At 41.3% G+C, this 23277-nt stretch overlaps 1 protein-coding gene across 6 annotated transcripts in view; it reads left to right on the top strand.

Moving 5' to 3' along the window:
- ATXN1 (ataxin 1) overlaps positions 1–23277 on the top strand; it is a 357282-nt gene that overhangs the window by 71709 nt on the left and 262296 nt on the right. For all 6 annotated transcript variants that reach the window (XM_032462534.1, XM_032462531.1, XM_032462529.1 and 3 more), the window contains one exon: positions 20527–20652. The gene's annotated coding sequence lies outside the window, so the exon portion shown is untranslated. The remainder of the gene's footprint in view (positions 1–20526; positions 20653–23277) is intronic.

The following is a 23277-nucleotide window of genomic DNA, read 5'->3' as shown; positions in this document are numbered from 1 at the left end:
TTCGCCTTGTCCTGGTCCACGGTGAAGAAAGCTGCATCTTGCTTTTGAAGCTAGACTGACACACGGACATCTAGACTTGTGCTCTGAACACATAAGGAAGTGGTTGGTGACATTACAAAAGAAGTCCTTTTTGGGTAAATAACGCTTTTTTTTTTTTTTTTTAAAAAGGCCAGATGGAAGAAAGCAAAGGATGCCTTTTCTTTTTTCTAGTGTTTTGGAAACCTGGATCTATTCAGCTTTCTGGTTGCTTTCAGCTGTCAAGCCTCCTTTTGCCAGAGACACTGCAAACCAGGTTTCTGAGTTCCTCCTGACCCAGGTTGGCAACCTCTTAAAAATAACTGTCACTTCAAGTTCAGCGAAAATGTATAAATCAACAAATAAATACATGTAAAGTATACGGATAGAAATAGGAAAGTGGGGATTAACTGACCAAAAAGTATCAGTCTTGCCATGAAAAATACTGTAAAACACTCTTAGGAAGGTTCTTGCTTGTTATGACTTGTCCAGCAAATGCAGAAGCGCTGACCCATTTCTCATGGTCCATCACTTCCCGTTTCCTTGCCGGGAGGTTGCGAATAGCCCATCCCTTGCAAATTCTCTTGAAAAAGACTGCACTCATGTTTGTCATTGGTTTATCCCAGGCAGTGTGTGTAGAAGAATTTCTTGCATTTTCCTGATGCAAGAAATTAAGTGCTGCTTTTCCATGGTCCTTTCTCTTTCCTCTAGGAATGTTCTTTATTCCTTCTGATGAGAAAGCCTCGAATATACAATTATATAATTTTTGCTGATTTTGAAAAGGAAAAGTGAGACCCTGTAGCAGAAAGGAAAAGGGACATGCCTCCTGTGGGACCCGATACTCACCACGTTGGGAGACAGATGAGGGCAGCTGCGGGGGGCGCTCTGAAAGGGGACTAGCTGCTCACCGGGACTGAGTTCCCAGGAGTTCTGTGCCTTCAATGGCTGCAGGACGTCGAGGCTGTGACGGACATTACCGGAAAGGGGGACAGATGACTTGGAGCACTACTTGCTGAGAGTTATTTGTTGTACAGGGAGCTCTCCTTTTCAGGTCTCGGCTGTGTTCGGAAGAGCAAACATCCATAGGTTCATCGTTCCTCTTGTTTTCTCCCAGCTTCTGTTAACTGCCACGCATCTGTTTCATTTGGCATGGAAGCGCGCGGCTCTGAAAATTGCTGACAAATAATCTCCATTTCACATTTTGCTGGCACTGTGGTCTCACTGTAAATGCTCCGGGGATGTTCTTGGGAAGTTGCATAATTGCAGCTACTCCTAGTTTACTGTGCAGTATGCTCGGTGACTAATGGCCTAATCAGGACCTGAAAGATACATAAACAGTTCAACAGAAGCCATTGATTCACTGAGCTCTTTTCATCCAGACCAGGGTGAGCTAATGGGAACTGAAAAGACGGAGGTGTGCAGCGGCATCTTGGAGGTACTGAAGTCAGAGCATTCCTGCAAGTCCCGGGCAGCCCTGCTCATGCAGGGTGCATTCTCGGGCATGTGCGCGAGTCTGCAGTGCTCCAGGGTCGTCCTGATCGGCTCTTACGTGGTGGTGTTCCCTGAAGTGCACGACACATGGGTGACAACTTTTTGCCTTTCCTCTAAATGCGACTGACTGTGGCAGCTCTGGACAGGCAGCCTGTCTCCCGTGTCCTCTGTGGCGTCACCCCAGCCCTTGTTTCTTAGAATAGAATTACGGTGGCGACTGTGCAAACAGGACTGCATGGCTTACCTCGGTGCATGGTTGATGGACAAGCTCTGTCCTCCTTAGCGGTACCTTTCCTTCCAATACATCCAGCTGAGATGCGCAGAGGTAGATTTTCTGCAGGGACTGAGCTTCCCCAAAAGGACCCCCCAGGTGTCTGCTTGGAGCACAGAAAAGTCCAGGGAGGGGTAACAACAATCATCACTGTCATGTCCCCTTTCCTTCAGAATTTACTAAATAACCCCCTACCAACTTTCTACACCTCTTCCTCTACCCAGCCTTTTCCCCATACATTTTCTGTCTCTGAGCTCGACCACTAATTTAATTTTTTAGGTTTCTGATGACATGACATCCCTCAGTCTCTGGAAGCTAGCCTCTCATTGATGTAATTATTCAAACCATCCCTAAAGGAATCAATAATGATGGAATATTATGTTTTCTAAAATAATGGACTGTTATCTTAGGCTCATGCTGGTTCATTCATAAAGGTTAAAAAAAAAAAAAAAAGAGTCCTTTCATGAATTCCATGTCTCACATTCATGGTAATACTGTTCTTTCTGGCTGTTTAAGAATTAAATGGCCAACGGGCTTCTTGACGTGTAGTAGTGAATCACACTCATCAATGTTACTGGTTTCACTTTAAGTTTTAAGCTGCTGGATCACAGGACAGTCATCGGTTTTCCGTGTCTCCTAGGACCCTGTCGTCCTTCACACTCTCTCTTGGGTGACACCCCACCCTTACCCTGGAATGCCTGGGGCCCTCTTCCCTTGAAAGATCTGATGAATGTTCTACACGTTGTGATATTTGTATCTTAATTTGTTAGTCCTCCCAGAAGAACAAAAAAGAAGCTGAAAAGTACAGTGGATGAGGATTTGGTGGATTAGGGAATGACTAAAAAAGAAAGAGAGGGGTAGAATGAAGATTTCCGAGGGCTAAGGAGCCTTGTCCCAAGGCTGCCTGCAGCTCTGCCCCTGCCCCTCCTCACAGGCCAGTTTAGGGCTGATCTCACCAGAAAGCTGGGGTACAGAGCCTGGAGGCAGGACAGCATCCCCTCCTTACTTCCTTAAGTCCCACACATCCTGTTAGAGTTTTATGATCTATATTGGATGTGGGAGACCGAAGGTAAAATACTCCAAAACATGGATTACCAAGGGGCAAAAAAAGAGACATAAAGGGCTTTGGAAAGTGCTTGGCGCTTATTTGGTTCCATGTTTAAGTTTTTTAAATAGCAACCAGATTAACTATTTTTTTAGACGAATGACTTTTGAAGTTAGTCTACATACCACTACATTCAGATCTCAAGATGGGTAGCCACAGTTTTGTTTTGTTTTGTTTTTAAACTACAACAAAAGTAAATTGATGAATAGGCATTGAAGTTAAAGACGCTTACAGTTAGAACACAATGAGGTAAAACCTGCTGGAAAGCACACTCTAGCATTCTTCATCTAATCTTTCCACTTCACTCTGGGGATGTAATACTTGCATCAAGAGAGGAACGGTTTGAATCGTTGAGACATTATTGTGTGACCCTCCGATGTGTTCTTCCCATGGTCTCAGTGGTTCCCAAGCTTCTGTGTACATGAAAGTTGCTGTGAAGAGTTACGTACACAAAATCGTGTTTGCAGTGTCTTCTGGGAAAGTTAAGAGATTTTCAAAGTGAGTTTGAATTATGTATGACCTTGGCTTAACGTTTGAACTTAACCTCCCACACAAAACCTGACTCTACTATTTTTTTCCTCCCTCTCTCCTTTCCTACCCCCTTACCTTACTTTTTTCTTCCTTTCTTTCCTCTTTCCCCTCCCTTTTTGGTGAATTAAATTCCACAGATTTTTTTGTGTGTGTGAAATGAAAATAGTGGTGTCTGTTTATATTCAAATCAGAAAATTACTGGCATACTGAATATTCAGATCTCTTAGAGAAAATAAATAATAAAAATATTCTGTAAAATTCTACCTGAATTCCCCATCCTGCGTTCCTATTCAACTTTCTGTCTTCGGTTTCTCATTTTTAGCTGGAAAAGTGTACCAGCCAAAAGACAGCCAGGTTCTCTGTGCAGCAAAGCATATAAACCATCTGTAGATTAAAAAAATAACATTTTGGCTTAAAAGCCACCGTCTGATATAAGACAGAGTGAAAATGGTAATGACTGACATAGTAGAGTAAATGGCATTGTTATTTGGAATTTGAAAATAAGATTTTCCTATAAATATCTCAAACCCTTCCATAGTTGGTTAAGACTTCTGTGATACAGACATGTGCATTTTCTCAAAAATCAAAAGAAATTTAACTAGTACCCAAGAAGTGGGATTAGGGAGTAAGAATATCCGTGAAAATCCTGAAAGTAATTTAAACATTGACATTGCACATATTTCATTTATATATCTCTTGTCATAGAAGAGTAACTTCAGCTGCATTTTTGCCATGTGACACCAACCCCGTAAAATTATTTCTATCATTTCTGACTGGAGGAATTAAAGTCATTTAGTCCAGTAAAGAAGCCTTTGTTTTTGCCATTGTTAAAATGAAGTGGCACAAATGAAAGCTACATCTAAAGTTATGGCCAGAATTTTTTTTGGGGAAAAAAAAAAAAAAACAACATTTTGGCTCGAGCAGAAGGTCTTAGGCAAACAGCCACGGATGAAAGTTGCAAGGGAAAAAAAATTCTTATCTCAGTTTCATCATACACCAAACACTTTCAGACAACCGTTTAATTTTTTAAAATTTCACAGACAATTTGAAGTGCACGGTATACAGAAAATAGGGTGTGATGGTTGGCTAAAACAATGAATTAAGAGCAGTAATAGAAAATTGTAGACAATTATATCTGAATTTCATCAATTGCCTTTTGCTTACATTCACAGCTATCTAGTGAAAAACAAATGTAGGAGAACAGTTAGCTGCTTAAAAAGGAATTAGCTGCTTGAAAGGACAAATGTTCATGTTGAATTTACCTGGAAGAGTAACCTTCAAAACAACGACTTTGAAAACACGTCAACCTTTACTGGTCTGAATGAAGCCGGGGACAAGTAGAATGGGTAAAATAAACAGGATTTGGAGAAAAATCCTGGGATACACGGGTTTTAAAAGATTTCTACTATGATTTATTTGACCACCCTAATACTGTTTAGACATTTATAACAAAATGCTTCAAAAATATGTTTGTGGTATAGCATTTCTTACAATAAAATCTTTTTACACGTGTTAGGATAGATTTGCTTAGAAGCTGTACTGCCCCAACTAGGGATAAACACATTTTGTGGCTTTTGCTTTTATACATTGCAAAATAATCTCCAGGTAGTAGATAACAGTTTCCCCCCCAATTTTATGTTTTTCCCATACCTAGCCCTTTGTGAAAAAACTACCAGAAACCACTCCAGACCTAATAATGAGAGTACAGAGGGAAAAAATAAGCCAAGAGCTGAAAATTAATTTCATCTCAAGTATTATAATCAAACAGAGTAGCATATATGAGTTTTAAAAACAGGCATTATGGGCCAAGCATTATGTGACTCCCTGTCCCCTTACCTAGGTGGGATTTTTCAAACAGCACTCATTCTGGGGAGGGAGATTTAAAAATAGAAAATTTCTTACCCTCGGCCGGCACATAATTAATACCTGTGTTCCAACTTGGAACCCTTCACCTGCCAAGTTCATGGCTTGTCATCTCCCAGGACTCATCCACATTCCCCTGGTTCATGGCTTATTGTTTGTTTATGGAGTTTGTCTCCCGGACTAAGGTTGGAAAGCTTTTTTAAGGACAAGGGCAAACCCTTGTTCCTTTTTACACTTCCTGTGGTGCTGCACTCCCTGGGGCTACTCAGACATTATTCATTGATTTAAAAAAAAATTGTTTGCTTGTAAGTGAAAATAAAATAAAAGAGCTCAATGAGATAAAAGCTCAGCTCTGAAATGTTAAACAAAAAAGTGTAGAGGGTGCAGCAGACACACGAGAAAGTGAACACAGTATGCCAGATCTTGTGGTGGAGTAGGAGAAAATCAATTATTGATGCTGGTGTGAAAGTTTTCTTTGTCAGCTGAACGTTCCAGCGTAGAGGCCAATGTTGTAGTTAAAATCTGTTCCAGAGATATTTCCAACCAAAAAGCAATCATGCTGAAACGCTTTGGTCCCCATGAGCCATCCACAAAAGAAAATATAATTTGTGAGTTGGGAATTAGGGTAGGAAATTCAAGTTGATATTCTTTTTTTAATAGGAAAAAAAATCCATTCTGGCACTTGTACTGCCTCCTTGTTTTCTCCTCCCCTGTTCATTATCACACCACCGCGTGGAGAGTGCAGGGGCTGTGTTTTATTCATACGTATCCTTGGGGCCTTGCACTAAGTAGGCACTCAGCAAATGCTGAATGAAGAAATAAGATGCTTCAGTTTCCCTAACAGCTAACAAGATATATAAAACCAGTGCTAAGACCGACAAGAGTTGGTTTCATATGCTGGTAATTGTGGGTTTAGAAATAAGGAGCTACTTTATACATTATTTTTATAAAAGTGTGTTGTATACCTGAATCGCTTTCAAAGTAAAAATGACAGTTACGGGATATTCCGTCTGGCAGGGACTAAAACCCTGCAGCTCAGTCAATTTAAGGCCATGTCCCTGTCCTTCTCCACCAGCCACAGGAAAATGGTGAGTGCCTGTTAGTAAATCGTCTCTTGGAAATCTTAGCTTGTATCTGTTTTCACCAGGTTGCAAACTCACCCACACTTCCTACGTTACTACTCAAGGCGGGGTCACTGACAGCTTGATGAGGGAGCCAGGTTGGAGATTCGGGCTCTGTGCTGTCTTGATGTTTTCATTTATCAAGCAACACTTTGGAATTTGGTATTTTTGCATCTTGGAGGCAATGTATGACCATGTCTAAGTTTCTTTTCTCCCCACCCTACCCTGTCATCTTCCCTGGCGGTCCCTGCACCCAATTGATGAGATTCGTCTTCACTTCCCCCTGAAAACTCTTTCCTTGTCCCTCTGTTCTTCATGTATCTTGAATGTTTTGAGTTTCAAATCTTCAAAACAAATAGAAAATGTGTGACACCTTCCCAAAAGGTAAAAGAGGAAATACGAGGCTGTGGCTACCAGTGTTGACTGCCAAAAAGGCCAGTTTCATTACATAAAAGGAGTGTGGGATTTGGTTCAGGACTTGGCCCTAAGATCTTAGGAGTAACATGCTATTATTTGCAGACTTTATAAGAATATTGTGCACTTGGAGAAAGACCCCTGAGAGGAAAAACGTAAAATCCTAAAGTCTTAGAATTAATTAATATGGCGATAGAATGGAGGATTCATGTGCAAAGGTCACAGTTAAGTTGATCTGTTAAAAAGCCATTGTTTACTTGTAGTTACCAAGGATCTGTATGCTGGCATTCCTGGAAGAACATGCTGTAAAGTCACCAGTCGCTGCAATTCAGACAGCCACCTCCATCTAGGATAGACTGATGGCGAGCCTGTGAACTTAATATCCAATCTTAGAAGCTGTAGTTTTTAAAGAGCTGTGTGTCCCATTTACTGTTTTGCTATTTTGAAATCGAAATGGAAAGTCTGAGCAGAATTAAGAAGTGCATAAAACATCTTTTAACATCTTTGCTTAAGTCATTTTCTTAGAGAGAACTTGAGGAAATTCTGGTTCTCCAGTAGGCTGATTTCTTCTTCCAGGACAGTGACTGTTTCCTGGGATGTGATTCCCAAACATCTGCTCTGTCATCAGAGTCAGGCTTTCAGTCAATCATCTGCATGCTTGATTTATGCAGTGTTAAACCTTGTGATTGAAAGGATTTTTATTGATGATATTGAGGTAATAAATTGCAGAGAGCATCAGAGTGTTCTTTGTAACAGGCGAATAGTGCGCTTTGGCCTTTATAACGACGGGATGGATCGTGAGTGTGTTGGCAGGCGTGGGTTGTGGGTCATTGTGGGACGGCCATGTTTCCAGTGGCCTGTGGCTGGGAGTGAGTGCAGTGGGGCCATTTAAAAAGGCCTGTGGTTGAGTTTTGACTTAGAGTTGTTTTAAAATGCCAAGCAGGCTGAGTTCATGGGGAACTTGATTTGAATGGGACCAGCTGTAATGTAAGTGAAATACACACACAGGTTGGCGGCTTGTCTCCTCCGCGGGAGGAACTGACGGGGAGCTGGAGAGAGCGCAGAGCTCCAGGTAAACTGACACATGCCTTGGACCAGTGGCTCTCATCCTGGGCCCATTTTGAGCCCCTAGATAGGACACTTGGCAGGGTCTGTAGGTGTTTTTGATGATCGTAACTGGGAGAAAGGGTAGTTCTGCTGGCTTCTAGTGGGCAGAGGCCACAAATGTTGCTGAGTACCCTACAAACCCTACAACGCACAGAACAGAGCCCACAACTAAAGGATTATCTGGGCCCAAATGTCAATAGTACTGGAGTGGAGAAACCCTGACTTAGACCCTCTCCTTTTTGTAGTTTCCAAGGTGGTAAACCAGTCTGTCTTGGTGGAAAGTGAGCAGATAAGCTAGAGATCTGAGTGCAAATAAAAGATCAGAGAGGAAATAAATAAAATAGAGATTAAAAAAACAATAGAAAAAAATCAATCAAACCAAAAGCTGGTTTTTTGAAAGAGTAAATAAAATCGACAAACCTCTGGCCAAACTCACAAAGAAGAAAAAAGAGCACAAATAAGCAAATAAGAAAGGAAAATGGAGAAATTACAACAAATAACATAGAAACACTGAGCGTGAAGAGCAGGATCAGGAGAGAGGTGGATAAAAGAAGTGGCCATGTTGTTGGAAGCTGTCTGGGCCACATCTCATTTGTGCCCAAAGGCACCTTTGGGATTCTGTCTTTATGTGCTCGGGGAGGCTGAAAAGGATGTGGGCCCCTGGGCCGCCGTCTTTGTGTTATAGGTAACCTGTTTATTTTCTTTTCTTCAAAGAACCTGTATTAGTTTCTCGGGCTTCTGTAACTAATGGACCGCAAACTTGGTGGCTTGAAACAACACACACTTATTATCTCCCAGTTCTGTAGGTCAGACATCAACACAGGTCTCACTAGGCTGAAACCAAGGTGTCAGCAGGGAGAATCCACATCAGTGCCTTTTCCGGTTTCTAGAGGCCACTTTGTGTTCCTTGGCTTGTGGTCACCTTTCCTCCATCTTCAAAACCAGCAACACTGCATCTCCCTGTACCTTTTTCCCTGTAGTCACATCTCCCTTGACTTTCCTCTTCTGCTAGCCTCTTCCACTCTTCAGGACCCTTTGGTTACATTGGGCCCCCTTGTCTAATCTAGGATACCGTCCTCATCTCAAGGTTCTTAGTTGACTCACATCCGTGAAATCCCTCTTTCCATGGAAGGTAACATTTACTAGTTGTGGGGATTCAGATGGGGACATCTTTGGGGGTGGGGGGCATTACTCCGCCTACGTAGAACCCAGAGCATTTCCCAGTGCTACATTTTGCTGACTCGAGCTAGACTGTAGAAAACGGTTTATAAAAATGGTTTGAAACAGTCCTCTTTTCAGTAGTATAATTTCAGTGTTTTCAAAAGCAACTTTTCTTTCAGTTAGAGTAATGTGACTAACGTTTGGATGATGTTGAAAGTCATTGTTTAAATTGGTAAAGACATGCCAATGGAAGAGAAACCAAGAGGGAAACAGGTAGTGGAGGAAACTTCAGACAAAGAATTTGAAAATTTGAATGTGCGATGAATACTCACTTTGGGGGAAAAGGGAAGGCTTGCTGAAAATTCAGATTCCTGAGCCCTAAGAGCCTGGCTAAGTGGACTAGGGGTGGGGCCCTGGGTTTTTATTTTTAATGATTACTCTCCTGTGATACATTTAACATCAAAGGTTATTGGGTCACAGTTTGAGAAACAAAGTGTGAATAATGATTTTAAAACAAATACACATTTTAATAATTGAGTGTAAAATGAAACCATTGCATAATACTGATGTTAGAGAACAGAATAAATAAGTATATTGAGTGTATTAAGTTCTTGACATTCTTGTCATTTCAGTGACATTTGGGGGACTGCGATTTGCTTTTGGAATACTAGATAGAATCCTTATTATATCAACCCATATTTATATTCAAAGTATATAGTGATTTTGACCCTTGGTTGTTCTTGTTAAGACTGTCATCTTCTCTGCGTGATGAATTGTTGTGTTGGGATAAATACAATTTTGGCTTACTAATGTTCAGCAAGAACTAATGACTCTTGGGAGTGTCAGTGACTTTCTGAGTCCTTTGTAAATCAGATATAACCAAGCTGTCATTATAGGCTTGTTTGGAGGCATAGAGATAACATTTATGAATTTCTTCATACATAATAGTCCCTCAATAAACGTTCACTCTAGAAACAAAATGATTAGTTTGTGCTTTTTCTGGGACTTTCATTGTAGGAACAGACACTTAAAGAGTTCAGAATTCCTATCCATCTAGTCTTTAAGGCCCACCTCTGCTATGGCATCTTTCCTGATACCCGCTTCTGCGCAAAATGGTTTTCATTTTCTGAAGTTCCAAAGCTCTTCTCTTATTCTCTTACTTTATTGCAAAGAGGTTGTGCCCTTTGTATACATGCTCTCTCCCCAGATGGAGGATGAAGTGTCCCGCGGGCACGATCCATTCGATCACATACTTTGTACCACAGCCAAGCACCTGGCAGAATTTCTTTTTAAAGCACATATTCCATACGTATGTTGGTGAACTGACTACCGTTTAGACAATTACGGCCTCATCTTACAATTTTTCAGATACTGTTTCTCACTAGTTTAGAAAGGGAAAACTTTCACAATGACTTTTTAAGAATCAAATTTGAGAATAGCTGTTTACTAAGCTTTTTTATGTTAATGAGTCACAGTATCAGAAACTCGCTAGAGTAAGTCTACTGTAATGAGGAGGGTTTGTTATGTAGATGACATGTTCCACATGTCACATCCCAATGAACTATAACATTGAGTTGTTGGCATGCGGCTGTGGCGAGTGGAAGCAGTTATTATACATCACTTCGTAAAATTCATATTCATATCTTGTCAGTTTACAGTGAGCCAGAGATTAAAAATAACATTTGTTTCTGTTTCAGTAACTGCTTTAAAAAAATATCGCAAATCATTTTATTTTCTTTAGCTTGACTTCTAGTAGTGTTTTTAATGTGTAGCCTTTTAAGAAGTAATGAAATGCATCAATGCAACTTGACAATGCATAACAGGATATGCTTCTAGGATTATTTTTAATGATTAAAAGTCAAGTTGAGTTTTTGTTTTTTTTTTTTAAGACCCAAAATACAGTTGAGCCAAGTAAACCCAGAAAGAAATCTGTGACTGAAATGTTGGTTCTTGGCCCTTTGTGTATTCTCCATGTCTATTTCCTTTAGATCGCTTCTTTCTTGCCCTGTCACAACAAAAGGGGAAGGGCGGTGGGGACCTCAGAGTGTGTTCTATTGCTGTATTTATCGCATTCCCCTTTCTCTTCAGTGACAGGTGGTTTGGGGTTTTTTTTTTTTCTTTAGTTTTTTTATTGAAGTGTAGTTGATTTACAGTGTTAGTTTCAGGGTATATAGCAAAGTGATTCAGTTATACATATACATACATTTTTTTTCTTTTCAGATTCCTTTTCATTATATGTTATGACAAGAAATTGAATATAGTTCCCTGTGTTTGAAGAGTGTAGTGTAGTTGCCCTTCGTTTTTGGTTTGGGGAGGACAGCCATAAGGCCTGCATTTTCCAGAAGCAGCTTTGGTGACCATCTGGAAAGTTGACTAGAGGACCACGAGAGCGATGGGGAATCTGGGTGGGAGGGCAGGAGAGGTGGATGTGAGCAGAGGCAGAGATGCTGGAGGGACAGAAAGGGAAGGATTCAAGTAGTATCACCAGGGAGTAGAATGGTTAGAATTTGGTACAGTTCCCGTGAGGAGTCAGGGGAAAGCAGAGGTGTGGATTCTGGTGCTTCCAGTTTGGGCAACTCAGTGATGTCGGGGTACCAAGAGTAGGCTTTGTGGATCCATAAAAGTGATGGGACCCAGAGTCCCTTCTGTCACCCAATATTGCTTCCCTGCTTTCCATGATGACCCTTCAGCTCACCCCTTCTTCATTGCAGACCATAGCTAATGGCTCCTTCAGCCTGTCTTGGGGCGTCTGGGGTGTCGGGTGCTCAGGAGTGAGAACAGGGGTGTATGGGCACTGCTGATGTAAATGTGGAGGCAAAAGAACTGTTAGTCTAGAGCTGTCCCGGTATTTAACGTGAAAGGCAGTCTAATTTTACCAACCTAGATTACTCACTTCAGATTTTAAGAGCAGTGGGAGAAGTTTGGTGTTCACCAGTACAAGCATCAGCCCTTTGCTAAGGCATGCCTGATTCAGAGAACTTCCATTTGTGCTACAGCCCACTGAGGGGGTTCTACCAGGAGAGGAGAAGAGAACAGTGCTTCATAAACTATAATTACTTAAATGTCACCATAAGTAAATATTTTAAATATACGAAAATGGCAACATCAGGAAATATGACTAAGAAGTCAGTATGTGACACACCCTTTTGCCCCCACCTTTGTGGTTGTTCAAAAATTTCCACCGAGAATGATATATGCAAAGAAGGTTAAAGTCAGGCTGTTTGGTTGCAGAGGAAGGCCAAAATTTTCATGGCCTTTCATTTTCAAAATTAAAATCCAGTGATGGAGCTTACAAATGGGAATCCAATATTTAAGTTAGGTAGTCTGTCATCGTAATTAGATGTGAGCCATTACAGTGGCTTTCCTTTCTTAACTTCTGTACAGAAGTTTGGCATGGTAAAAAAACAAAACAAAACAAAACAAAACAGGTCTGCTCCTAACCGTGTAGCTTGCAAATACACAAAGCTTGAATTTACTTGGTTTGTCTGAGAGAGAGGGGAGTTTTGGAGAAGAATGAAATGCCTCATGAGTTTGACATAGTGTTGAAGGATTGTTGTTACCACTTGATACTAGATTTTATCATTTTATACCAAGTATGTAGCACAATTTTAAAAAGTTAATTATCATGCCAAGAGAATGAGCTGGATTCTTCTGTATCCTGTAGCCTCAGTCCGCAGACTTTTTAATATTCATTAAAAAGCTCCATGACAGTTTGTGGCATTCATACTGAAAACAAGAGATGTACAGACATGGGACTGCAGGTAGTGGACGTCGTTAACAATGGCTGAACATTTAGAAAGCACAGGACTTGATGGATGGCTTTCTGGGTTGTACCCCAAATCCACCTTTTTTTTTTTTTTTTTTTGCCAAAAGTTAGTATATACTATCCTGCTTTCTTCTAAAATCAGTTCACGTTAGGATGGAGTTAAGTTTCTCTGCTCTGAGAGTGTCGCAGATAAACGGGCTCAGTGAATATCACTGGTTGTAGCATAGACTGTTACTCTCTTTCAAAATATCTAAAACTTCTGACTGAATCACACTGCTAATTTTGTGTAATCTTGGGAGTGAAGAGAAAGATGTTCAAAAATAAAATTGACATAAAAATACATTCCTGTGTGCTTCCATGTTTACCCAGTTGGAGAAAAATAGAAGCTAAAACGAGATTTTGTGTTCAGCACTGTGGGAAGGGTTGTGAGAGGTTCTCCAGAAGGTCTTGAGCTCACTCGCCATCTACTAATAGTTATCAGGGACGCGACTCACACAGATGAAGTGACATCACCTGCTGTCAGGTCGTGCACAAGGAGTCCCACATGGATTGGGGCGGCGGGGTCCCTGCCAGAGGCACTTGGAGGGAGGGGAGAGCTTGACTAGTTCTGGAAGGAGTGATGTCTTGAGCTGGACATTGGAGAATGATTCATTCTAATCTAGAAAGGTGTTCAGTATGTTTTTAATGACTCTTGGTTAGCAGAAGAAAAGCCATCGATGTAAGAGAAATAGTAGACCTAGGGGTCTAGTGACTCAGAGGAGCTAAGGGTTTAAGAGAGCACTTGGAAAGGAGCATACTACCCCCTTGCCTTACTGTGGTGCCTTAGCGATGGCAGGCATTTCATTGCCCTTGTTTAATAAATGTGCTTCCAGAGGGATAAAGGGGGAATCAGAGCTGAGGGCACCTTGGGTTTTGTCTACAGAGCGCCATTACCTAGTGCTCCATCCTTGTGATCTTTTGAGCATCAAAAGACTGGACTTCACAGCATCCTGTGTATGTGGCTTTTGAGTGAGACCTCCTTTTCCACGGGAGAGCCATTCTTCTTTGGGAGGCAAAAGCATCTTTCTTTCTGCTCGGTACATTTATTGGGGTGGGCTCTGCACCAGTTCACTGAGCACCAACTCACTTTGCAACAAGAAAGTTTTGAGGGGATTTCATGATTCGGGGGAATAACCACCAGAGGAAGAATCTGGACTACTGAAGTCCAGTCAACGGTTAATTGGAAAGGAGGCAACACGGGGAGGAGGTGAACCTTTGGTGTCCGACGGCTAGAACTTAGCGTCCTGAATCTGTCCCTTAGTCCCTCCGCCCCTGGAGTACGCTGCTTAGCCCCGTCTACCTCCATTTCTTCTTTCATTAAACAAAGGAAAGTGTCTGCCATCTAGGATGGTTGTAAGGCTTAAAGAGATAGTGTCATTTGAAGGCTTCACACAAAATATTAACTATTATTATTATTATTATTATTACATGTGTACATTGACACACAAAGATAAGCAATGTTGTTCAGTAGGTTTTTTTTTTTTAAGTTCTTAAATAGGTAATGGTTTATAACTACATAGTTACCTCATTAACTGATTTCACAAAACAGGCCCTTGAGAATCTTTCCAGATACTTAAAAAGCTCATTGTCTTCAGTTAAATCCTTCCCAGATTATTAAGGCCTAAAGTGGAAGAAAGTGTTTGCCAAAGATGCCTAAAATGTGCACCTTTCACAGATTCTACCTGGCAGAATCCAGGTAACCAAATGCTTTCTTCACAGCTAACCGTGTCCCACTGCCCCTCATGGCAGCCTAGGTTACCAGGCCTTGTGCAGACTTACAGAAACCACAGGCGAGAAGGGATGAAAGTTCTGTGCGCTTGCTTCTGGGAGGGATCTGTAGAGGTCAGAGGGTCTGCATCGTCAGCACTTCTCACTATGAGACCCTCCAAGACCTTTTTGGGTGGGTGGGTGGGGTCCTGCAAGGTCAAAACTATTTTTATACTGGGACTAGGACTATTGCCATTCTCTCAGGAGTGTATGGTGGGTTTTTTCAGAGGCTCCACGATGTGGGATGTTGCTGTATAATGAACATTTGGAAAATCTGTATAAGTCCTTGAACTAATACTGTCTGCCAGTGACCCGTGCATGGTGTGGCAGAATCAGGCCCGGGAAGTGAACCAGCCAAAATGCAAGACAAACCAGTGAATTGTAATCCAGCAGAGTCCAAAGAGCTCATTGATAAGTTTCAGATTCCGCCGTGCTCCTACCCTTGAAGAAACTAGCACTTGTCAGGTTTCGGTATAACATGAAGGAAGGCATCCGCAGTTAGCTGAAAATGAAGGCCAGATTTTTCTCCCTCTGCCTCCACCAAACAGCACATCACAGCAAACTGAATTCAGAGGCACATCTGAGAATTTTCTATTAAGCCAGACATTAGAGGGATTTGCAGAAATTTAAATCAGTGTCACTCTTCTCACTGACTTTTTTGTTTTGAAAAATATGGTTATTTTTCATAAAGATATGCTGTTTTATGTAACATGATGAGTATATTATTCTTCAAACTAAATGAATTAATACATATTTTAAAATTCAGTTTTAATTTCTAATGCAATAAATATGGTTAAGTATCATCTATGTAATTAAAAGCACTTTGGAGTCCTCAAGACATTTTAGGGGTATGAAGAGGACTTGAGACCAAAAACTTTAAGAACCAGTGGCCTAGTGTGTAGTTTACCAGGCTGTATTCTGGTCAGTGCATGTCTACTGATTATTATTTCTTCTGGGAAAAGTGTCCTGTGGTCAAATATATTTTGGGCCGAGATGCATGCTTTTTTTCCCCCTTTTAGAGATTTATAATACATAGTAATCCCCAGAGTCCCTCAAAAGTGTTTCCCAAATTTGTTCCAACCTTTTTTTCTCTTTTTTTTTTTTTTTTTTTTAGGATAACAAAATGTTTACAATGGAATCGATCAACCTATTAAATACACTGGCTAATATATAATATATGTTACCCTCTCCTCGTTTTTCAAAAATAAAAAGTGGCTTTTATTAAGTACTTTCGTTCAAATTCTTACTTTATTCGGAGGAAGGCCCAGGAAAGTTTACCACCTCATCTGATTGCCTCTCTTTTTAAAGACTTCATCGTATTAAACTACTTTGCTTATAATCTTTAAGGCTGTTTTAAACTTCCGTTTCCAAACTCCCATGTCTTAAAACTCTATTTTAGACATTTTTGCGTGTTCATGAGTAGAGTCTTCCTCTTGCGTCGTAAGACAAAGTAATGTCATCCCCACACCAATTGTCCAAATTACAGGTTAAGTCCCAGCAGCCTAGCTTTGCAGCTGTTACTACCATTTGGTATTTTTAAACGGCGAAAGCTACCTTTGGTGATGATCATATGCCTTTATAAAACACAGTTGCTGTTTGTAACAGAAAGATTTATAAATGGCAGTAGGTTTTGTTGTATTTCTTTTTATGAGTCTTTCTTTCCAGTTCTTTGGCTTCCATTGGTTGTGGGCACAGTACGAACAGTTAAAACAAAAGGACTCCACAGTGTGGATGGGGACCATGTTTCTGGCTACTTGAGGGACATTTCCTTTCTAAAAAACAAGAACGATGCATTAACCAGCAGCGGTCCTTTCTGACAACAATGGCGTTCTAAATTTGTGTTGAGGTAGAAATGCCGAGGTCATTTCTTCCCCTTTCTGTAGTTCACGTGTCTGCGTCAGGGAAAGAATGGAAAAGTCTTAATTTGTTATAATAATTAAAGAAACAACAGCCATTGTAATTTATACAATGCAAGAGCTTTTGACTTTTATATTTTGGTCTTGCCAGCTCCTACTTAAGAACTTTAATATTGTTGGAATCCTTAGTGACTTTCTCTTGCCAACTGAAAATTGATTTTCCCTTATTATTTAAAAAAATTCAAGCAGAATTTACTGTGGCTCTCTTATTCAGTATCTTGTTCTTTTCCTTACTATTTAGTAAATAGATTTAGGGAGAACTCTCTGTGCAAAAGGATGACATTTGGTCTATAGAAATATATTAGGGCTTTTGCAAACTGTGCTGGAAATTCTCTGATACTAAAATCAGCCAGTTTAACCAGACTCACATTAACCAGTCCAAGATCACGATTCCAACAGCAAGAGACTGCCTTTCCATCTTCTTGGACAGTTGAGTACAGATTGTAGTATATTTGGGATATTGGAAATTAAAGAATTCGAGAGCCATGAGGCAGGTTGAGACGTTTGGTGTAAATGCATATGCACTGAATATTGCTTGTGTAAACTATGTGATGCCAAGACTTTTTGCAGTAGCAAGTCACATTGCAGGTCTTCACATCCAAAGTAGGAGAATTAAGTTATTCTAGAGGGGTCTTTTCTTTCCTCATTTTAAAAATTGAAGTACAGTCAGTTTACAATGTTGTGTCAATTTCTGGTGGGGTCTTGACATGCAGTCATTACGAGCTGAAGCTCTGGAGTCAGATGACCTGAAGTTTGCTTCCTTCCTCTGTCACATACGTGCGGTGTTGGGCAAGTGATGAACTTCTCTGTGACTCCCAACCCCCACTGAGGTGAGATTCCACCATGAACCCATTACTCTCTTTCTATGCAATCTGTGTCTCGTTGGAGTTAGGATAAAGAAGTACCTAATAGATCATATAAGATGTAATTGTGTTTGTAGAGATTTTATTTGATATGGTATGCTCAAATTGTGTAAGAACAGCTTGAATTATCATTGGGAATTAATTATGGAGAGGATTTACTTATGTTCTTTTATTTGATAGGTAAGGAACTAATTCTACTCAGGAGATTGTTTTTATTATTTTTTTTAAGAGGAACACTTTTCTTTTGTTGAAGTGTAGTTGCTGTATGATATTATGTAAGTTACAGGCGTACAATATAGTGATTCGCAATTTTTGAAGGTTATACTTCCTTTATTATAAAATGTTGGCTATATTCCTTGCTACAAGGATATATTGTACAGCACGAGGAATATTGCCTTGTTTTCATTTTTATTTATTTATTTTTTTTTTAGGAGATTGTGACTTAAATGTAAAAATCCAGTTGGCTGCAAAACTAAAACTAAAAAAAAATTTCATGGCTTCTTGGCCACTGTTTTTAACTTATGTTGATATACTGTACAATGCTGCAGCTGCTTAAAGCTATTCAGAAAATTGTCACAAAAATGCTTATCAAATTTTAAAACTCTGCAAGGATATCATCTGGAGTGAAATCCTTGTTTATGTAGCTGACTTTCAGTGTTCAGGCATATCAGTGAATGCTCTCAGCCTCTGGCATTCTTTTCTCCTTTCTGGACTTTTGGTCTTATCTCTATTTATAACTTCAACTGGCAAACAAGAACAGGCAGGCAAAGGAGATTAAACTCAAGCCAGTTTGTTTTCTGGGTGATTAGCAGCACTGCTGAAAAGTTTGCTGAAGGAGGGGCGTCTATTGCAAGTCTTGCTTAAAAGGAGGTGTGTAGAATTTTCAATGGTTTTCTTTTGATAAAAAATTGTCTCATACTTGTTGCATTATGTGTAGTTGAGTGTCAGCTATAAATCACAAGGTGAATCACTTCCACCTTATTCACATCTACAGAGACAAGAATGGAAAATCTTGCCACTTAGATGAGTTTGTTTTTTTTTTTCCCCTCCTCTACAAGTAATCTAAGCCTTACTCCTCTGGACACCTGGCTTTGGTAGCTGGTGAAGGGCCCTGAGCTAATCATGGAGCCGTTCTGCCTCTCCCAGAAAATTTTGCTCTACTTGGTGACAAGAATATAATCCAGAAATTAATTTCTTTCTTTAGGGGCAAAAATAAAACAGAAAAAGAGAGGAAGAGTACTATGAGAAAGTATTGTGCTGCTGGTCAACGTTTCAGACCAACACATTCCATTTCATTCAGTGACATTATGTCCATTAAGATTCCTTGCGATAATCCCCAGTCTAGTCAAAGCGCAAAGTAACTTGCTGTGTGACTTTAAGAGGTCTGTCAACCTCTCTGAGCCAGCAGCTTTATTTACAGAAGAATTGTAGACTAGATGACAAAGACATCTCCAGTTCTAAAATACCAAGACATAAAGCTGGCAACAAATAAGAGAAAAGCAACAGTTCATTTTTAGTAAAAGAAGATTGATACCAGCCAATAACTCTGAGTGGGCTCGCTTAAATCCTTCTCACTCCAAATTCTGTTTTTACCAAAACGGTAAGCTAAAAGACAAGTTGTCATGCTTTGAACTTCCTGGCTTGTGCTAATTTGTATCAATATGTTACTGTTACACATTTGAGTGGGAGCTGAGTTGCATTTCATGAAAACTGCTCAGAAAACTAATAAAATCGTTACAACCCCACTTTCAGTGGGTATTGATAGCATCAAAAAAAAGCCTTTGCCATTTTCAGACAGTTGCTCTTCCAGCCAGACTGAAAATATAATGGCCTTACACTCAACTCCCTTGTTTAAACATTACCCAAGAGTGGCTTTCACCTCCTCTTCCAGATCTTTAAGTGCCTACATGAATTTAACCAGTATACACCCCCCCAACAAAAAAAAAGTCCTTTTAAAAAACATTGAGTATTCTATAAAGGAATAGCCCCAGAAGGCTTTCAAGGAATTGATTATTCACACAGCAACCTCGTGAAGCACAAAAAGTCTATCCTCTCTCTTACAAGTGGGTCATTTGATGAGAAAATCTTTGGCGATTGCCTCGGGACCTTTGGAGATTCATGGAAGGTTTAGAGTTACAAGTAGGATGCAGTCACCGTAGTCAGGGAACTGGGTGACAACCTTCCAATGGGCTTTCAAAATCAATGCTGAAGAGCTCAGAAAGGGCTCAAAAAGGATGCAGACATCTTTTGAAGACCGTTTCCAGGCTCTCAAATGGCCATTGTCAAGGAACAAACAGTGGGGTGGATTTGACTAAGCAGCAGAAGCAGCTAGAACAACACCCTGTGACAAGTGAGCCTTGGAGGCTCACAAGGCAGAAGGGAACTTCTCAGAGCGACCTTATCACACGCAGCTGCTTGGAGTGGGGTAAAGTCAGGCACACAGATTTTACCCCTTCATTTCACGGTCAGTGTGTAAAGTAAACGCCACTTTCCAACTTGGGTGGGGAAGGTCTTTATCCAGATACATCGAGTCAGAACAGAAACCCAATTACCTATTTGTGGTGCAAAAAGGAAAATTTCCTCTCTCCCACATGTTGCCTTTTCTGTTCAATCCCGATAGCCTTTTATTTAAAAATATTAACATTAGCTCATTCAGTCTGAGTCTTTAATGGGCAGATTCAGATGAATTTTAACTTGAAACAGAACTTTCTCCACTTTCTGTTCATGATGACTGCACAGTAGTATCTCTATTTCAACGTAATGAATCCTCCTTTAGTTACTTATTTCAGTTAGTCAATTTGAAATTTTGCAAGCACACGGCCAGTGGTATATGGCATACCATCAGAGGTAGTGCCTGTCCCAGCAGGTGCTTTGTTGTCTTTTTTCTCCCTTCCTCCCTCCTCCTCTCCAGCATTTTAGGGCACCATATGGAGATCTGTTGTGTGATAACATCGTTCTGGTAATTAACATGCTTGTTTGAGGTTATAAAATATACATCTGAGAAAGGCCGGGGATTTCCCCCTGAATATCAACTAACTGCTTGAAGTGGCATTTATTTTTCATTCTGACTTGGCATTTTGTTTTGTTTGACTGCAGCATTCTGGAACAAAATGAAAGAGTTTATTCTGAGGCCTCAAAAATAATCCTGCTGCAGACCACGAGCAAGAGAGAAGGGGCAGACCCCAGCCTGCACGAATGGTCCTGAAACACAAATGGTCTCGGGTAAGTCATCGGAAGCTCTTGGCGTTCGTTAGCTTTAAATTTCATCAGTCGTCATTTCTTTGGTGTCCTGGGACATCTTACTCAAGCACATGGCTATTTCTCTACAACCCAAGCAACAGGATGTTGAGAAAACGTTGTTCAAGTTTAGAGAGCAACTAAATTTACTTGGTGTGTTCATTTCTGAAATTTGCAGAATAATTCGATGTGAGCAGAATGCATTTGTGGTTAGAAAAGACCAAAAGAGGTGGGGGAGGGGGGACCCAGACAACTAAACACACAAGCAGCAAACCAACTCTATCTTCCATATATTCTATTTTAGTTGAGAGTCCAAGGGATTAATCATACAAGGGATGGTAGATTCAATCTGATGGCAAGTTGTTACCCTAGAAATGAAGTATGGGGCTGAGCAAGGTGAGAGGTCTGGGGGAGTTTCAAATCCTGTTCATCAAGTGTTTATCGAGAACCTTTTAACGAAACACAGTGCCCAGAATGACAGTCTTATTTGGGGGGGGGGGGGAATTCAAACACTAGAAATAAATAATAAACAAATTCCAAACTCGACACCAAAATGACGTGGACTTCCAAGGAAGGTTTTATCAGCCGCGTTCAATGTATTTCTTGGAAACAGTCCTCAGAGGAAGCCCTATTCTGCCCACATATCTTGGTGACCTCGGACAGCTTATCCAGCCTCCTGGAATGAGTCACCTGTAAAAATGCCAGGGCATGCCTTGGTGATGTCCAAGGTTGCTTGTAGATTTTAAATTCCACAGTTCACTCTTGTGAAATTACTTAAATAGGTGTACCCTTTGATCCTTGCTTGATTGAATTGTGTGCCCTCGGCAAGTCATCACTGGCACAGGGGGCTCACTGGACCAGCCGGTGTGGAGAGAAGGGGCAGGCACCTATGCTTCCTTCTTCGTGCTGGCACTGATCTTGTGGCCCAGCCCCTGGGTCAAGCAGGCCTTGCACTGTCTTGTTCACCACTTTTTCCCTTGCCGCATGAAAGAAAACATGGCACCGTGTTATATGAATATCGTATTTGAATAAACGAGATAGGTTGCTTTTGAATTACTGTCCTCTATTATCTCTGTTGCAGATCTCACGTCTTCCTTCTCTGTGTCCACGGTCCCTGTGTTTGGGTTCTCTGCCAGTACTTTCTTTCATGCTGTGGAACCCTAACTTTGTTTTACATTGAACAGAATCTGTTATTTCTCCTTCTTACTAAATGTCCCTGTTCTGAAGCAGAGCTGTGAACGACACTTGAAATGATGCTCAGATGTCACTCTTGTTAGCAGCTGGCTGCCTCAGAGCGGTGCATTATTTGGGTTTCATAACAGCATTTTTTTTTCTCTTACAAATGTTAAAATTATGAAGTGCAGGAAACCACATGAATGCGGCAGAATGCAAATGCAAACATGGTGTTATCTGGAAACACCAGTTCTATGATTCTCCTGGTGACAGTCTCCTCCCTGCACTCAACATGGGAAGCCTCTTTACCTGTTTGGGGGCGGTCTGATAGTTTCTGCATCCATCTTTATTTATGCTGCCCACTGTGGCCTCCCTGTCCTGCTGAATCGGGGGTTTGGTTAAGATGATTGCATGGGGCTGGCTTTTTCTGTCCAAGTCCTGCCTGACCACCAAGCTGGGCTGACATTCACAAAGTCTACCCTGAATGCTCAGGACTTCACTGACTGGCTTCTCCTTAGGAACTCCTATAACGTGTGGAGCCTGATCGTAAAAAGCCTCTGTGGCTTTGCGTGGCTTTGTGGGTTGCAGACTGCTTGAGGGCAGGAATCAGATCACAGCCCAGTGGTTCCCAAAGGTGGTCTAGCTCTGGCACCACTTCCACCAGGATCACCGGGATGTGTCACAGTTGCAGATTCAGCACCGCCAGGCTCAGTGAATCAGAATTTCTGGGGAGGTTAAGACCGAGAAACTCACCACAGTTAGCTCTCGGGCACTGAGGCTGGTGAGCAACTGCCTGAGGCTACTTCTTCGTCCTCCGCTAAGCTGCCTCCCCCGCAGCAGAGGGCCCAGCTCTGAGCGCATGGTAGATGCCCAGGAAGTATTGGCTTGTTGATCTAGGCAGCATCCAGCAGTGATGGCTGCAATCACTCCTCAATCACCCAACCTTTCCTTTTGGGGATGTGATATCAGTGTGTTCTCTGAACTCTGAGAAACCCCTGTTTGACTAAATGTGTGAAGTGTTCTTCTAGGTCAGAGGCTCCTTTGGAAACCTTTTTAGGTCTCTCTCCCTTTAACCGTTGACTCTGACTGTCCCTAGTAATGCAGAAGCCCTGACCGAGTCTAGTAGAGCTGGAACAGCAGTTGTGGGGAGCTGGACCGGAGTGACCGAACGGGAGAAGGATCTGAGGATGGGCGCAGTGCTGTGGGAACTTCGCAGCTCTGTCCTTGGCTCTCAAAGCCACACCTGCTGCCCTTGGCAATTCCTTTTGAGTGGTATTTCTTTCAGCTGTCAGGGCTCGCAGGTTGTCAGTTTGGGTAGCAGGAGAGCAGTCCCCTTGCTGGAAGGGATAAAGTTAAGCTGCAGTGGCCACACATCAAAGCACCCACAGTGGCAGCGGAGATTCAGGATTTGAATCTGATGTTCACAGATGGCCATGG

This window comes from Camelus ferus, chromosome 20, assembly GCF_009834535.1.
Source record: "Camelus ferus isolate YT-003-E chromosome 20, BCGSAC_Cfer_1.0, whole genome shotgun sequence".
Lineage (NCBI taxonomy): Eukaryota > Metazoa > Chordata > Mammalia > Artiodactyla > Camelidae > Camelus > Camelus ferus.
Note: the sequence above shows the minus strand (reverse complement) of the source record. Positions and strands in the feature narration are given on the sequence as shown.